Below are 16,523 nucleotides of genomic sequence, written 5' to 3' on the forward strand. Positions count from 1 at the left end.
TTCCCATTTGTCTGCAAACTTGCTCCACTGATCCTCCAGGTTGTCTTGAAGAGGTCTCATGTGTAACCTGGCATTTGAAACAATGAAAATGCAGGAGGCCATGGAACCTAGGAGTGACGCTATTTGTCTGGCTGTTGGCGGTAGAGTGTGGAGTATGCTGTGACACTTCTGTGCTATTGATAATAGTCTCTCCTCCGAAGGATACACTTTTTCGAGGTTTGTGTCCAGTGTTGCTCTCAAGTAGTGGAGCCTCTGGGTTGGAATCCGTATGGACTTCTGTAGATTTATTTGAAGACCTAGGGACTTGAAGGTATCCAGAGTGATTTTTAGGTGTTGCAAGGTTTGGACTGAAGTGCTGCCTTTCAGTAACCAATCGTCGAGGTATGGGTAAATAAAAATCTTTTTCTTTTTCAAGTGTGCTGCTATTGTGGCTACACATTTGGAAAATGTTCGAGGGGCTGATTTTAGCCCAAAGGGTAGTACCCTGTATTGGTAGTTTTGGGATGCAACTACGAATCGAAGGAACTTGCAGTGTTTCACTGCCACTGGGATGTGAAAATATGCATTCTGTAGATCTATGGAACACATCCAGTCCCCTTGATGTAGTTGGGGAAAGATTTGGTGAAGGGCTAGCATCCTGAATTTTTCTTTTCAAATGTACTTGTTGAGATGTCTCAGATCCAAAATAGGTCTGAAAGCTTTATCTGGACCTTTGTTCAGTACCAGGAAATAGCAGGAGTAAACCCCTTTTCCTCTTTGGGAAGGTGGAACTTTCTCAATAGCTCTTTTTTGTAACAGAATGAGAACCTCTTCCTGCAGGAGAGGCTGGTGATGACAGTCTGTTTTTGTTGGTTGCACTGGTGGAGGAGGTGACTTGAAACATAAAGAATACCCATTTTCCACAATATTTAGCACCTATTTGTCACTTGTTATGGATCACCACTCGTTTATATAATTCATAATACTTCCCCCCCACTGGAGTGGGTGACAGGATTAGGGGAAGCGAGTCTTCATTGTTTCCCTGATATTTTCGTTGCAGACTGATTTTGCCTGCTGGAGCCACGTTCCCTTGTTGTTTTTCGGGACTGGTAGAAAGGTCGTCCTTGTCTTTGTTGTTGTCTATGTGCCCATTGAGGGGTTTGAGCCCTCTGCTGCTAGGGACGTCTATCATAGGGCCTATACCTTACACGGTATTCCTTGCACCTTTGTAGCCCCAAGACCTTAGGTGTATCTAGTTCTGATTTAATCTTGGCCATTTCCTCATCTGTGTGAGCCCCAAATATATTTTTTTTATTGAATGGGAGGCTCAAAATACAATGTTGCGCCTTTGGTTTGAGACCTGTTAGGCGAAGCCAAGATGATCATCTTGCACATATACCATGCGCATATCCATAACCAGCCAGATCTGAACCATCCGCTGCCACGCTGATAACCTGATTGGCAACTAGACCTCCTTCTTGCAGGATCTCTTGAAAATCCTGTCTGTCTTCCCTAGGCAGTTTATCGAGCAACCTGTTGAGAGAGTCCCACAGAGATCGGTCATACCTTCCTAAAGTGCTGATGCAGTAGAGACCTTCATAAAGGAAGCGGAGGTACCACAAATCTTTCTTCCCAGTGAGCCCAGATGCTTGCTCTCCTTGTCTGGAGGGACTGTTGAAGATGATGCCACTGAATGGGTTTTCCTGGCTGCCGCTAGGATGACAAAATCTGGTGGAGGATCGGTTCTGAGAAATAAAGGGTCCTAGTCTGGGGACTTGTATTTCTTTGGAATTCTTGCAGGCGCTGCACACAAGCTTGCTGGTGTCAGGAAAGTGTCCAAGGCTGATTGCAAAAGCCCAGGAACTAGAGGTAGAAGCTGTCTAGAAGAGGAGCAATGGCGTAGCGTCTCGAATATTATTGACAATGATGTAGTAGGTTCAGGTATGTCTATGTTCAGTTTTTGAGCGCCTCTAACCAACACCTCATTAAAGGTATTTATGTCATCCACTGGAGAGACTCTTGTAGGAGGAGAGTCTGCTAGTGTGGGCGAATAGTCTTTAGAAGATGAGGTAGAAGCAGTAGACCAGGAAGAGGATCTGCACCTGCGGTGATGGGACCGTGAGACCCAGGTTCTTGACCTTGGTCTGGATGTCAGTGGCGACCTGCTTCTTGTGCGCGACCGAGGATTACTGCGCCATGGTGGAGTGGGTTGTTCAGCAGATGGTACTGTCACTGGCTTGGGTTAGGGTGATGTAGTTGGTGTTTTCTGAAAAGATGCAGAGGGGGAATGCAACTGAGAATACTGAGAGTCCGGAGACTGATGAGCTGGGCTCTTGTTTAGGCATTCCAACTACCTTGGTGAAAGATTTATCGGAGAGACCTGTCTACAGTGTGACGTGGCTCTTAAGAACGCAATAGATGACCTACTTGGAATGGTCATGATAGGGTCCTGCGTCTTCAGCACTGATGGCGCAGTAGGAGAAGATTGTCGCCGTTGTGGCGAGCGTGAACGGTGCTGAGAAGCTCACTTTGACGCGAATTGTAAAGGTGAAGAGTGTCTTGATGCCGAACGATGATGTAGTGCCATCGACGGAGACCGTCCATGTCTTGATGTAGAGCGTTTTGCTGGAGGTGAATGTCCTGACAATGAACGCCTTGATGCAGAGTGATGGGCTCCTGAAGGAGTGTGTCTCAACGTCAAATGGTGTCTTGTTGCTGTCGATGGAGACCTCGATCTATTAGCGGTTGTCCTCGACGTTGATTTCTTCGACGTCAATCGGTCTGGGCGTGCCCTTGACGGAGTATCATCACGTCGGTGCTGGCTCGACGTCGAGTGGCGGGTGACCGCTGACGAAGACTTATCTCTTCGAGGTGGCTCTGTCTTCAACATCATGTCCCTTGACGTCGTCTGTGTCGCCGTTGGTGGAGGGTTGCTCCTCAACACTGAATGACGATGTTGATGCAACGACGATGGGAGTGATGTCACCGACGGGCAACAAATAGGTATTTTCCTACCTGCTGAGGTAGATCTTGCTCACCTTTTATCTGAAGAAGCCTTTTCCCTGGAGTCCTTCTTCTAAAGAGAGGTGGATGACGTTTTCTCTCTCTCATATAGTCCATGAAGACAATTTCTTTCTCTGTCCTTCAAAGTTCTTTTTGACAGATTCTGGCACTGCTTGCAGGTTTCAGGACAAGTGGCTTTGAGGTAAGCACACTATGCAGACTGAGGGGGTTATTCTAACTTTGTGTTAATCCGTCCCAAAAGTGACGGTAAAGTGACGGATATACCACCAGCCGTATTACGAGTTCCATAGGATATAATGGACTCGTAATACGGCTGGTGGTAAATCCGTCACTTTTCCGTCACTTTTGGGACGGATTAACACCTCCTCCAAAGTTAGAATAACCCCCTGAGTGTGGATCAGTCTGAGCCTTCTATTTACCACAAGCAGGACATTTCACAAAAAGGGAAGGCATTTTCATCAGAGAAAAATGTAATTTTACTCAGAAAAAGACAAGAAATGTCAAGTAAAATGAAGAATAATGTTTTACAGCTTTTTTCTGATAAAATAAAAACTGAAAAAAGAGAGCTCAGTGCTCCAGGATCCTAACAGAAGAAGCCGGAAAAAAGAACTGACCTAACTGTAACCAAACTGTCACCTAGCTCTCACCTCTGAGGCATGGCGAGATACTGGAGGTGCTGAAGGCCTTAAAGGCATGGTGCCAGTTTTTTGGTTCTGCTATGTTAATTTGGATGCAGCCTACTGGCTAATAATACCCCTGTATTTTCACTGCAGTTTTTCTCTTTACTTGGAATAGTGTACACTTTCTATGTTCCCTTCTTTGATTGCAGAAAGGTTTTACCTCTAATTGAGGAGTTTGATTAAAGAAAACTTCACAAAAATAAGACATTTTAGCCCGTTTTTCAACAAAGACTGCATTATTGTTTTACACATGTATATGATATATATGCACAAAAATTCTCTACAAGATTATTACTCATATATATATATATATATATATATATATATATATATATATATATATACACATTTAATGCGTATACATGTGTGTTTATGTATGCTCTGGGGTCCCCGCATGTGGGCGGGAATATTCTGTGGTTATAACTATTGATGAGGATCCCCTGGAAGAGAACCTTGGAGTCACCCATGAGCTGTCCCACGTTTGTTGCCAGAGTGCAGGAGGGTCAGTGACCAGCAGGGCCACCAACAGGCCTTGGCAAATGCAAATAGTAGTTGCAAGGTAAGTTGTAGGTTTTTGAGGACCAGCAAGGTCCTATTGACTTGACCCTTGGAAGGCAGTCAGGGCAAGCCTTCAGCAAGATGGAAGCCAGCCAGAATCAGAAGAGCCCCCACGAGTGACCCACTGGCAATAGGCACAGGGAGTCGCAGGGAGGCCGCAGCAGCACAGCAAAACTGAAGTCCCACAGTGCAGGAGCTGTAAAGTGGAAGCTGAACTTGGAGTTGCAGAGTGCTGAAGGTTCGGGCTTCTTGGAGCCTGAAGATCTCCTGGACGAAGAGCCAACAGGCCTTGGCAAGAGCAACAGTTGCGGTGCGCAGGAGTTCCGTTCCAGTGGCTGCAGCATAGGCCCAGCATCTCCTAAGTTGGTCAGAAGACAAGGGGGCCTGAAGAAAACAACAGAACCATCACTTGTGTTGCAGAGCCTTTCGATGTCCATGGAAAAGCAGGATCCACCAGCCCGCCATTGTAGTCTTGAACTGCCTGCAGATGCAGGGGAGTGACTCAAGGAAGTTTCCTTCTTGCTTCTTGAATGCAAACAGAGTCCCTGTGACCCTGGTGGATGCACAGCCACGGATGTTGCAGAAATCTTGCAGGAGCTGGAGAAACAATGTTGCAGTGGGAGCCCCTCTAACTGGATACAGTCTTGTTTCAGTTCCAAAGCAGACCAGCAGCGGTTCTGGAGGCCAGGAGCAGAAGAGTATTGCAGGGAGTTCCTGTTGTACAGTCTTGCTCAATGAATCTGAGGGCCCACCCTCGAGGAAGCCCTTAAGTAACCCTAAAAAGGGGGTTGGTCAGTCTTTGTGGTGACCCACCTATCAGGGGGTCAGGAACGTCATCTACCTGGCCTAAACAGTCAGATGCTTCCAGGGCCCTCTGCCTACCTTGTTTCCAAGATGCCAGAATCAACCGGCTTCCTGGCAGAGCTCTGTGCGCCTCCCTAAGGGAGGAGCCAGACAGGGGGGTGGTCTATTCCCTGTCCTTTGTGTGTTTTCATCCTAGAGCCTTAACCGGTGCAAACCGGATTATTGTATTGTAATTGTATTTATATAGCGCTTACTACCCCTGACGAGGCGTTGAAGCGCTTTTCGGCGAGTAGCACGCTACTCCGGAACCCAACAAGAATTAGTGATGGATTAGTATTGGGAAATATGAGTACAGGTTTAGTATTATTATGAGTTAATTTGAGCCACGGATATGAGAGTTTGTTAGTTAGATTGACTGGAGTAATGGAGGGGTGGAGGAGGAAAGAAATCCAGAAGTTTTAATTGGGAGTATATCCCTCAATTACTCATCCCGAAGGCTTGGGATGAGTAAAGGGGGATGGAGGAGGGAAGGGTTAGGGAGATCATAGTAGCAGGGTGAGATAAATGAGGGAGAATTTAGTAGGGTTGTTTGGGAGGTTATGGTAGTAGAGTGAGGTTTGGTGAGTTAGATGTGGAAGCGGAGGGTAGAGGTTAGGCAGAGTTATTTAGGAGATGCAAGTAGTGGAATGGATTTGGAATGAGTCAGAGTGGGAATGGAGGATAGATTGATAGAGGCATGACATATGATGATGGGTAGATAAGTGTGATAAGATGAGAGCAGGGATTCATAGATAACTAGTATAACAACCCAGCCAGGAGCCATGCAATGACCCACGAACATGCCAAGCATAGAACATATACACATATATATATTTATATATACACACACACACACACACATATACAAACACGCATGAACACATATGTACATACAATGCATAATTAGAACCATGGGTAAATATACTTAGTCAAACAGGTTTAAAGAGTGTGTGTGTATTTTATTGTTATGACATATTAACAATACATATTTTCTAAAGAACTATACATAACTAGAAATAGACACATAATCAGAAAAAATATTTATCAACATAGGCATATGCAATCCATAGTTGTTTGAATATGGTGGTTATGAAGGAAAGAGCCAACTCTTGACTAGTTTTCTGAAGACAAGAAAGTTACCTGTGGCTCTTATAGTTGGGGGTAATGAATTCCATAGTTTGGCTGCTTGAACAGAGAAGGATGTATCACCTATAGTCTTTTTCTTGTATGGTGGTGTTCTAAGGCGGGGTGCCAATCTTGAGCGGAGGTTTCTTTGTTGGATGTATTTGGATATTTTGTTTCTGATAAAAAGTGGTCCTATTCCATGGATAGCTTTGTGGGTGATACAAAGCAGCTTGAATGTGCATCTTCTGGCAACGGGTAACCAGTGTAGTGCTCTCAAGGCAGGGGAGATGTGGGCTTGCGGCTTTAAATGTAATAGTAGCCTGGCTGCGGAGTTCTGAATACGTTGTAGTTTTTTCATAATAGATAGAGATGATCCATGGTAGAGGCCATTGGCATAATCCAGTTTGGATAGTACAAGCGAGATAGTAGCTTGCACCTTGTGTGGAAATCCGAGGTGGGGGAAGATGCGTCGTAGAGTCTTCAAGGTGATGAAGCTTGTTCATGCTAATGTGTCCACTTGGACATTCATAGTTAACTTGGAATCCATGGTGATTCCAAGGTTTTTAACTTCCTTGGATAATTGAGGAGGTGGTTCGAGATCGTCAGGCCAGACGCACAGAGGGTCATAACTTTTCCAGTCACCACATATGAGTATTTCTGTTTTGGAGGTATTTAGTTTGAGATGGCTCCAGGTCATCCACTGATCAATGACTCTGAGGCAACTGAAGATTTCTGAGTTTGATGTTTTGGGGGCATTCTAATTTAAGTAGTATTTGTGTGTCATCTGCATAGTTGTAGCATGTGAAATGGAAATAATTGATCAGTTCTGGTAATGATATCATGTAGATGTTGAAAAGCAAAGGTGAGATGATTGACCCTTGGGGGACCCCTGCTTTTATGAGGTAGGGTTTGGACGAGAAGGGGTGCGAGTAGATGATATTAGATCTTTTTTGAAGATAGGAAGTAATCCAGTTGAGAGCAGTCTATTGTATGCCAGCTTCGTGGAGTCTTTGAATTAGGGTGTCATGGTCAACCGTATCAAAGGCAGCCGAGAGGTCCAAGAGAAGTAGTGCAGCAACTCCATTGCGGTTGACTGTGTTTTTAAGATCATCCCTGATTGCTATGAGTGCCAATTCCGTGCCGCTTCCTATGGCGGAATCCAGTTTGGAAGTCTGAAAGTATAGGATTGTCTTCAATGAATTGTGACATCTGGGTGAATGCTGCTCTTTCTATCAATTTTCCCAGGAAAGGTCCTTTTGTGATTGGTCTGCAGTTGTTGGGGTCTTGCGGGTCTAGGTTTGTTTTCTTTAATAACGGTCGTATGTATGCCTTTTTCAGCTCTATAGGAAAAGTTCCTGTAGTTAAAGAGTTGTTGATGATTCTTCTTACAGGTGTGGCAGCAGAAGTAGATAGAAGAATGTTCTTGAAGATTTGTGGTGGGCAAGGGTCAGAAGGGCAACCGGACGGTCTGCTTGCTTTGACCAAGTCCATAAATTCACCATGGGATATTTGTTGGAAGGACTGTAGAGGCTGGGTTGGTTTATTCTTAGAGGGTATTTTAGGAAAGGGGTTGGTGCTGATGGTTTTCTTCTGTTTTAAATTGGAGTCCAATATGTCTGCCTTGGTTGTGTAGTGAGTTGCCAATTTGTTTGTGAAATCTTGAGTAGAGGGATGACTTCCTTCCATGCATGTAGGTTTTCGAAATTCATTGAGAATTTTATAAAATTCCTTGGTTGTAGATTGAGCATTTTGAATTCTGTCTGAGTAGTACCTTTTTTTGCCTTTTTGATTGATGATTTGTATATTCTGTTAAATTTGTGTAGCTGCAGTTTGTCTTGACTATTGTTTGTTTTGAGCCAGGTCCGCTGCAACTTTCTGATTTGTTGCTTTATCTTTTTAAGTTCTGTGTTTCTCCAAGGTGTTGGTTTTCTTTTGTTGTGTTTAGTTTTTCTGAGTGGTATTAGGATATCAAAAGCTTCCTGTAGCCACTCAAAGTTTTGGAACAGAATTAAATGTATCTAGGTCTGTGTTTTCTGTTAGTTGTGTTTCTAAGTCATCCAAATTGAGTTTGCTCCATGGTCGATAGGTACATGTATGTAAGTAGTTGTGGGGTGTGTTTATTTGTGGAGTTTTATGTTGGAAAGTTATCAAATGGTGGTCTGACCAAGTGATTGGCGTGATGCTATGAATGGTAACTAGTTCAGGCTTAGCAAAAATGACATCTAGGATGTGTCCGGCGATGTGTGTGGGATTGTGTACAATCTGATGTAGGTTCAATGCGACTAGGCTAGTGGTGATAGCTTTTGGATGGGGCATATTGGGTTTGTCAAACCAAATGTTTAGATCCCCAAGAATGCATAGGTTGAAGTATAGTGTAATAAGGTTTGAGACTGTATCTAGAAAAGCATCTGGGAATGTTGAGTTGTTAGGTGGAGGTCTGTAAAGGAGGAGAAAGTTACAGGAGGAAGTTGGAGTAGGGTGGCATCTGGTGAGGAGGGCTTCACAACCTTGTATGGAGATGTTGTCTGTTTTACTGAGGTTCATTGCCTGTTTGAATATAATAGCTAGTCCACCTCTTCTCTTGCCTCTGCGGTTTTGTGTGATAGTTTGATAGCCCGGAGGAAGGGCTTCATGCAACACTGGGGCCATGTCATCTCCCAACCTGGATTCCGTTATGAATAGTAAGTCAGGTTGTGTGTCTGTGAGCAGGTCGTAGATGTGGTTCTTGTTTTTTTTAGAGTGATCGAGCATTTATGAGCTGGCAGTTTAGAAAAGGTGTGTTAGTGGTAGTGTTGTTTTGTTTAGGAGAAAGGTAAGTAGTACAATATGAGCTTGAAGTAGAAGTGTTGCTAGCTGTGATAACTGTTGAGGCTCACAATAGTCTTGCTTTTCAATATAGTGTTCCTCTTCCAGCAGGTTAAGGAGGCATTTTGTTGGGTCTGTGTGTGTGGGTGGTGGACTTGGTGGCTCAGAGAGACATGAAGAGTGTACTGTTTTTTTGTAGGGTAGTCTTATCATGTAATAGACAAGGGGATGCGAGGTTGCTAAGAGTAGCATGTTTTTATTTTGTTTGCGTCTGTTTAGTGTTGATGGAGTATGGGTTAGGGGTGGTGGAGGAGCATGTGGATCATGATGTAAAGGCCCTAAATTGTTGCATGGAGGAGAGGCGAGTGAATGAAAGTTGCTGGGTTGGGGTGCTTGTGGTAGGTGTTTGTGAAGAGAGAGAAAGTAGGGGTAAAGATAGGATGGGATTTGTATTCTTTGTGTAGTCCCGAGGGTGGGAGTGGGTGTGACGATAAGTGTAATGAAAGTTTGTGTTGCTTTGATGTGCTGATGTGTGTGGTCTGTATTGTTTTTGTGGAATAGTGAGAGGGGATATTGGTTGTTTTTGGTGAGGGATTTGTATGTGAAATAGTGCTATTGAGTGGAATTAGAGTGTTAGATGGGGTGTTGATATGTTTTGGAGATGAATGTACGAGGTGTGTAAGAGATGATGGATGTGTGTCAGGGGAGTTAGTGTTAGTTGTGATGACTGGAAGAGGTAATATGTGTGGTGGAGTGAAGTGTGGGGATTGTATGGTTGTGTGTAATTGGTGAAGAGAGGGGAAGGGTGTTTGTAGATGGTGTGTTGGAAGGCTGTGTTTTGGCATTGTTATGATGAAAGGTGGACTCTGTGGAGCAAATAGAGGATAGTGCTGTTGGTTAGTATGAGCAGAGAGTGTGTAGCTGGAAGGCTGAGAGTGAGAGAAATGTATACTGTAGTTTTGTGGCGTGTGGGTGATGGCAGGTTGTGTTAGTGGGAGTGGACAGAGTAGTCGTTGCTGTGAGAATTAAGGTGTTTGACTGTTGTAGTTGTGGAGGATATGTGTATATGTGTTGTGTAATGGGTATTGTGTTGGGTGATGGGACATTGCAATTTGTCTGTGGTCAGTTTGTGATGCATGAGTTGGATGTCTTTGCAGATAATGTGTTTGCATGTTGATGGATGTGTAGGGACTGATATCAATCCTGGTCAATAGTGAATTGGGCAGCATTTCAGGCCCTAGGCCCTAGTCCCTACCTGTCCCGAACAGGCAACTGCCCTTGTCCTCTCCGCTGATATGTTGTCATTCACCCCACTTCTCATTTGCAAGGATGGCACCAAATGTGCCCTTCAAAGCAGTCTGGTGGTGCTCAGAGGCCACCCCACCACAGCCCATAGACACCTATTTCAAAGGTCACATCTCTCCCTTGCAGGAAATCCTTTGTTCAGCCGTCCCCTGCTTGAGGAAGGCTCACCAGTAGGAGGGCAGAACAGTGTCTGGGGTCTGCAAGAGCGTGGGCTGGCAGCCAGACTCCGTAAAGCTGCACAGGCAGAACTGGGGGATCCTCTAAGCAGTCCCCAGAGTACATGGGATCATGCAACTAGCACTGGAAGCAGTGTAGATGCATGATTCCAACATGTTCGATACCAAACATGTCTAGGTTCAGAGACGCCATTACGCAGTTAAACCACTCTTGTTGACCAGTGTCCATTACATACCTTGAGTTGGGTTGCCCGCACTTACAACGCACAGAGAATGGAGTCTGGGGTTTGTAGGGGCACCCTGCTCATGCAGGGATACCCTCACACTTATGAACATGCACCCTGCCCTTGGGCTGGAGGGCATACCAGAGTCTACATGGGCTCCCATGAGTGGCATAATACATGCTGCAGCCCGTGGGAGACCACTGGTTTACCAATGTCCTGGGTACCTAAGTACCATATATTAGGGACTTACATGGGTGCATCAGTATGCCAATTGTGGGTGTAAAGGTTTGCCCGCAACCAAATTTAGAGGAGAGATAGCACAGACACTGGGGACCCAGTTAGCAAGATTCCAGTGTACTACAGTCAAAACACACTGAAACCAGGCAAAAAGGGGGGGAAACATGTAAGAATGATGCTACTTTCCTACAGTTTCTAAGTTCAGAGGAAAGCCATTGTCCTGGCAAGGACATTGGATTCCTTGAGGCAGAGATTTGCTCTCACAGGCAATTAAAACCACATTACAGCTGAATAGGAACCATGACGAATAAGAAGAGCTCCAGCCCTGTAAGTCCTGGAGACAAAATCCAAAAAGGGACATCAGGGCCACAAACAGATATCAGGTGCACTGTCCCAGTTTGCACCATGGCATAGCCTTAATAATAGGGTGCACCTGATGCAGACTGGGAGAAGGTGATGGATAGTAAAATAAAGAGCCACAGTTTGTAACACTTGTAGCCAGGTGCGGTGTGTATTGCACATGCCTGCATGGGGTGCCTCTTGGGTCCTTTGACCCCTGCATCCTCCTCCATTGGGGGAACATCAGGGGCACAATGACTGTGCACCTTCCAGCACTTCCTCTGCACCCACGTCTATAATATGGTGCGGATGCAAAGACAATGTTTTCTCTCATTTCCACTGGGCCATGCAAAAGCATCTGCAGCCTTGTCTACAGTAACAAAGGGACCCAGGGTGTGCAAGAATTAAGCACAACACCTGATGCACCCTGAGGCACTTTTCCTTTAATAAGACCTCATAACCTTTTGTTGTTTGCCTTGTATTGATAGCAGTATAAAATTAAAAGCAAGTAAAATTGACTTTAACCAGAGCGTGCATGGGCAATCCCTTCCAAGGAAAAAAGGCTACACCAGGAAGACTGTAAGTAACCTGGAGACATTCTACAGCTCAATATACACAAGTACATAATGAAGGGAATGACCCAAGTCTCAAAGATCACACTGGAAGAGGAAATCTAATGCAGCACTAGTAACAATGATCATAACACTAAAACTATTCATTAAAAGGAGTGCTCAAAGCATTTGACAAGTGCTGGCAGACTTATAAAGCAATTTATTTATTTATTTTTGCTCTTTTCCACAGTACTAGATGTTACCTTCTTACCAAGAGGTTGTTTAAATGGGAAAGGAATTGGATTAAACTGATTGCTCTCAGACTGATTGGGTACAGTTCCTCAGGGAGGGTTGAGGGGATGTTCCCACTCCATATGTGTAGAGACAAAGGATGGGTCTCAGTTCTCCTTTCTAGTAAACTCTGGAAGCACTTACAAGCAGGATAAGTTACTAGTACTACAAACTGTAAGAAACTAGGCATTTCCTACTTTCAAAAGACAGACATATACAATGCCACAAATTCCATTTCCATGTGCTGTGTTATGTCTGCATTTTCAGGCAAAAAGAAGCTTGGCTGAGCTGTGGTTCTGGCCATGCCTATAAAGCAGTAATTTAAACCCCAACACTCCACATATAATCCTCAGAAGCCAGAAATGGCCATGAACATCCAGATTCTTAACAGTCCTTTGCGGAATGTGACTTTGGACACTCCAAAAAGAGAGCAAACCTAGTCTGTGGGTAAAAAGATCAGAGCATGAGATGAGAACCATGCTGAAACCTTCAGAGGATGGCTGTATCACCGGGGTCAGTGACACTATAAGGCCAGAGTTAAGTTCCTATGGACATTATTTGCAGAGGGCAACCCTATTCATCTACTCTTCTTTATCCTGCAGTCGTCGTTTACAGCTAGTGTATAGTTCTGTGAATCCCATGGAAAAGAGAGGCTTAGGCTTGTTTGCTTTTAGAGCTGCTGTTTATTAGGGACCCTGCTGGGCCCAAATGGTTGAGTACCCTTAGCACTAGGCACTAAGCAATAGAAAAATGGACTGGTGTTTGTGGCAGACTGGAGCACGTACGAGGGAGACAGGGAAAAATACTGTTTGTTCATTCACCAGTCACTGCTGAAGTTTCACATGTATAGGTGTTGTTCTGGGCTTATCAACATTGTAGAACGCGCTAATTTATTGTCAGTAAATATAACAAGCATTTGCAATCCAATAGGGCAGGTGTTGGTCGCCAGACCTTTGGCTTTGTTAGTGCTTACTTTGTTTTGTCATGGTTTTACTTTATTGTTGGAGAAGTCGCTGACCATTATCAATCTAAAAAAAGAACACTGTCTAAAATCAAAAATATGCTGATCCAAAAAGCACACAATACCATTATAGTTCCTGGCACTTGAGTGACGTGCTTTGTGTGAGAATGTGATCTGTCACAGAGATCACAGTTGAAGTGGACTGAACAACTGTTCCATACTGTATTCTGTAGTGTGCAGAAGAAACATGCGAATGGCACAACAGACCAATGAATTAAGAGGGTTGGCTGAAAGCCCATATAAGATATTGCACAGTTTAGTAAAACAAATGTCTTGGCTAACACCAGACCAGAAAAAGGCTGGCTTTGAACAAGTGTGAATTTAGAATACAAAAAACAAACAACACCACGGTTTAGAGAGAAAAACAGAATTGTGACCTCCGTTCAAGGAAAGGCCTGTGAAAGCTGTTAAAAACCCTATGACCTACGCTTTAATATATAAACTCATAGTTTTCTTTTTAGCTAGCATCAGGTGCTTGAATTTTCTGAATCTCTCACTCTCTCTACTTCTAAAAAATGTCACATTACGTTTGGTAAAGTTTCTTATCCCTGCGTCCTTCCCAAAAAAGCTCAAGAGGGTAGATAGCGTTGATTTAGCAGTCTTGCGATGTCTAATGTGATTCCAGTACTTTTGTGGGATTTATCTGCAATATCTGTTTTGCAAACTGGACTCAACACTCTAAAAGCTGTCTGGTAATGAAGACCAAACCAGCAATAGGTCTCACCTTTAGGACCTACTGGCTTTGCCAACGCTTTTAGGAGATGCTGAACAGCATCAGTAAAAAGCAATGCTTTTTGCCAGTGCTGATTAGCAACACAAAAAAGTGTGTTGACCCAGCTGCTGTAAGTGGTTGCATCATTCTGTAGGCACATGCATGTGCCATCACGTAGGTGTGTGCCTACAGTGTGACGTGGGTGCTATTCTTATTTTTTTTTATTGAGCAGCCAATACAAAATTTAATTACACGTGCGTGAAAGCGCGTTTGGTAAGGGCCAGGAGCAATTTCCTGTCTGGCCTTCCGAAAAACTAAAAAAATATACCAAAAATAACATGTTTGAGGTGGGGGCTACCAAGGAGTGGGAGGGAGAGGGTTGGGGAGAGCAACACTAAGTGGAGAAGGGGCTCTGGGAAAAGAGCTGCATAGGGCGGATGGAGAAAGCGCAGGGGAACGGGGAAGAAGCTCTTGAGTTAGACAGCAACATATAGCGCAATGGGGTATGCAAGGGGAAAAGGCAATGACAATAAAGCCAACCAATAGCAAGCAATGGATGGACTATACTCTAGCAAGTTCTTTGTAAGCCAACAACAGGACTTTTGCAGCTAGGCATATAGACATATAAAGGGTGCTCTTGCATTTCCCACTTTTATCTCCACTAACACCAAAGTGATGCAAGGACCATCATTCACTTTACACATAACTTTGCTCAAGTAAGAGCTGCTCTGTTGCCACACTGTCTTGATGGCTGACAATTCCCTAGTGCCCAAAGAGAGCACTTGCAACCTGTATGGAACAGTTGCTAATCACACTATTTACCACATTCACCCCCCCCCCCCCTTCAGAAGGCAAACACCCTGATGAGTAAGCCCTACTACTAAGGTTTTTTAGACTGTTAAATACGTTACATGGTATGCCTTGCTTTTTATTCTAATGTGATTATGGGGGTCATTCCTACCCTGGCGTCTATGACCGCCAGGGTAGGTGACGGAGGAAGCACCGCCAACAGGCTGGCGGTGCTTCCGGGGGCATTCTGACTGCGGCGGTAAAGCCGCGGTCAGAAACGGGAAACCGGCGGTGTCCCGCCGGTTTCCCGCTGCCCCAGGGAATCCTCCACGGCGGCGCTGCTTGCAGCGCCGCCATGGGGATTCCGACCCCCTTACCGCCATCCTGTTCCTGGCGGTTTTCACTGCCAGGAACAGGATGGCGGGAACGGGTGTCGTGGGGCCCCTGGGGGCCCCATTAAGATTTTCAGTGTCTGCTATGCAGACACTGAAAATCGCGACGGGTGCCACTGCACCCGTCGCACCCCTTCCACTCCGCCGGCTCCATTCGGAGCCGGCATCCTCATGAAAGGGGGTTTCCCGCTGGGCGGGCGGGCGGCCTTCTGTCGGTCGCCCGCCAGCCCAGCGGGAAACTCAGAATGACCCCCGCGGTCTTTTGACCGCGGTACGGTCTTCTGGCGGTTCCCGCTTGGCGGGCGGCGACCGCCGCCCGCCAATCTAGGAATGACCCCCTATATCTTTAAGAGAATTCTATAGCACTATTTGCATTCCTTGACTTGTCCTTTTTTATTTTATTTTCTAACACCACCTAAACTGTGGGTTTGGAGCATGCCTTTCACTCAAACTGACTTATCACCACTTTTCTGTAGTGGTGATTGACTTTATTACTATTTTTTCTTCGGTTATTTCATTCACAACCCACCCTTTTTTCTGGACTTTTAATCTTGCACTTTTGGTCAAATTTGGATACCACACGTACTTTTCTTAGCGCAATGTCTCTGCTTTGGCTTCATCTGGGAGCTGGTCTAAGTTTTGTACAATGTCAGCCCATAGTTGCCTATCATATCTGCCTATGACAGCAAAGGAATTAGCCGCCCTGACAGTAAGTGCCGACATAGAAGAGAAACGTTTACCAATGTTGTCCAGGCACCTACCCTCCTTGTCCAGGGGTGCAGATATTGGAACAGAAGGATTTTTGGATCTTTTCTGGCTGCCTGAATTATCACCGAATCTGGTCCAGGGTGACCAGTTAGAGAAGCTGGAGCATCCTCTGGAGCCTTATATGTTTTGTCCAGACATGGGAGAACAGCAGTAGCAGTAGCTAGATTTTTCATAACTTTAAGCCCTTCCTCCCAAACATAGTTGACAATGGGCGTAGATCTTACACTCTTTTGGAAGGGCTCTCTAAATTTGCGTAGGAAGCACTCCGTCTGCTTCATAGGCATAGGAAGAGCAAATCTTTTAGCTACTCTTTCCAATAAATTATGAAACCCCCTGATGTTTGCTGGTGGGAATCAACTGGAGCAGATGAGGGAGAGGATGGTGTTGGTATGAGATAATTTTCAGATTTGTTGGCGTGGCACTCTCCTTCCTCCTGGTCCTCATCAGAAGTTGATGGGTCTTGAAGAAGGGCTGTCTAAGTTATGTGATTTACTGCCTCAGGTATTGTGAATAGTGTAGAAGTTTGCGCTGTAGGTGACCTTGCCTGTGTAGTTACTTGCTGCACAGGGGTAATCGTAGGTGGAAAACATTTTTGGGAATCAGCGAGCAGGAGACCTATGTCTGAGATGAGTGACCCAGGAACAGGAACCATTTCTTCTTGGTATAGGTATTGCTCCTAAAGAGCATTGTATCCCTGCGGATCA

The 16,523-nt window shown here is 44.9% G+C and overlaps 1 protein-coding gene across 9 annotated transcripts in view; it reads right to left on the bottom strand.

The window, feature by feature from the left end:
• Positions 1-16,523, bottom strand: part of RYR3 (ryanodine receptor 3) — a 1,450,647-nt gene that overhangs the window by 943,286 nt on the left and 490,838 nt on the right. The window lies entirely within an intron of this gene.

This window comes from Pleurodeles waltl, chromosome 9 (assembly GCF_031143425.1).
Source record: "Pleurodeles waltl isolate 20211129_DDA chromosome 9, aPleWal1.hap1.20221129, whole genome shotgun sequence".
Lineage (NCBI taxonomy): Eukaryota > Metazoa > Chordata > Amphibia > Caudata > Salamandridae > Pleurodeles > Pleurodeles waltl.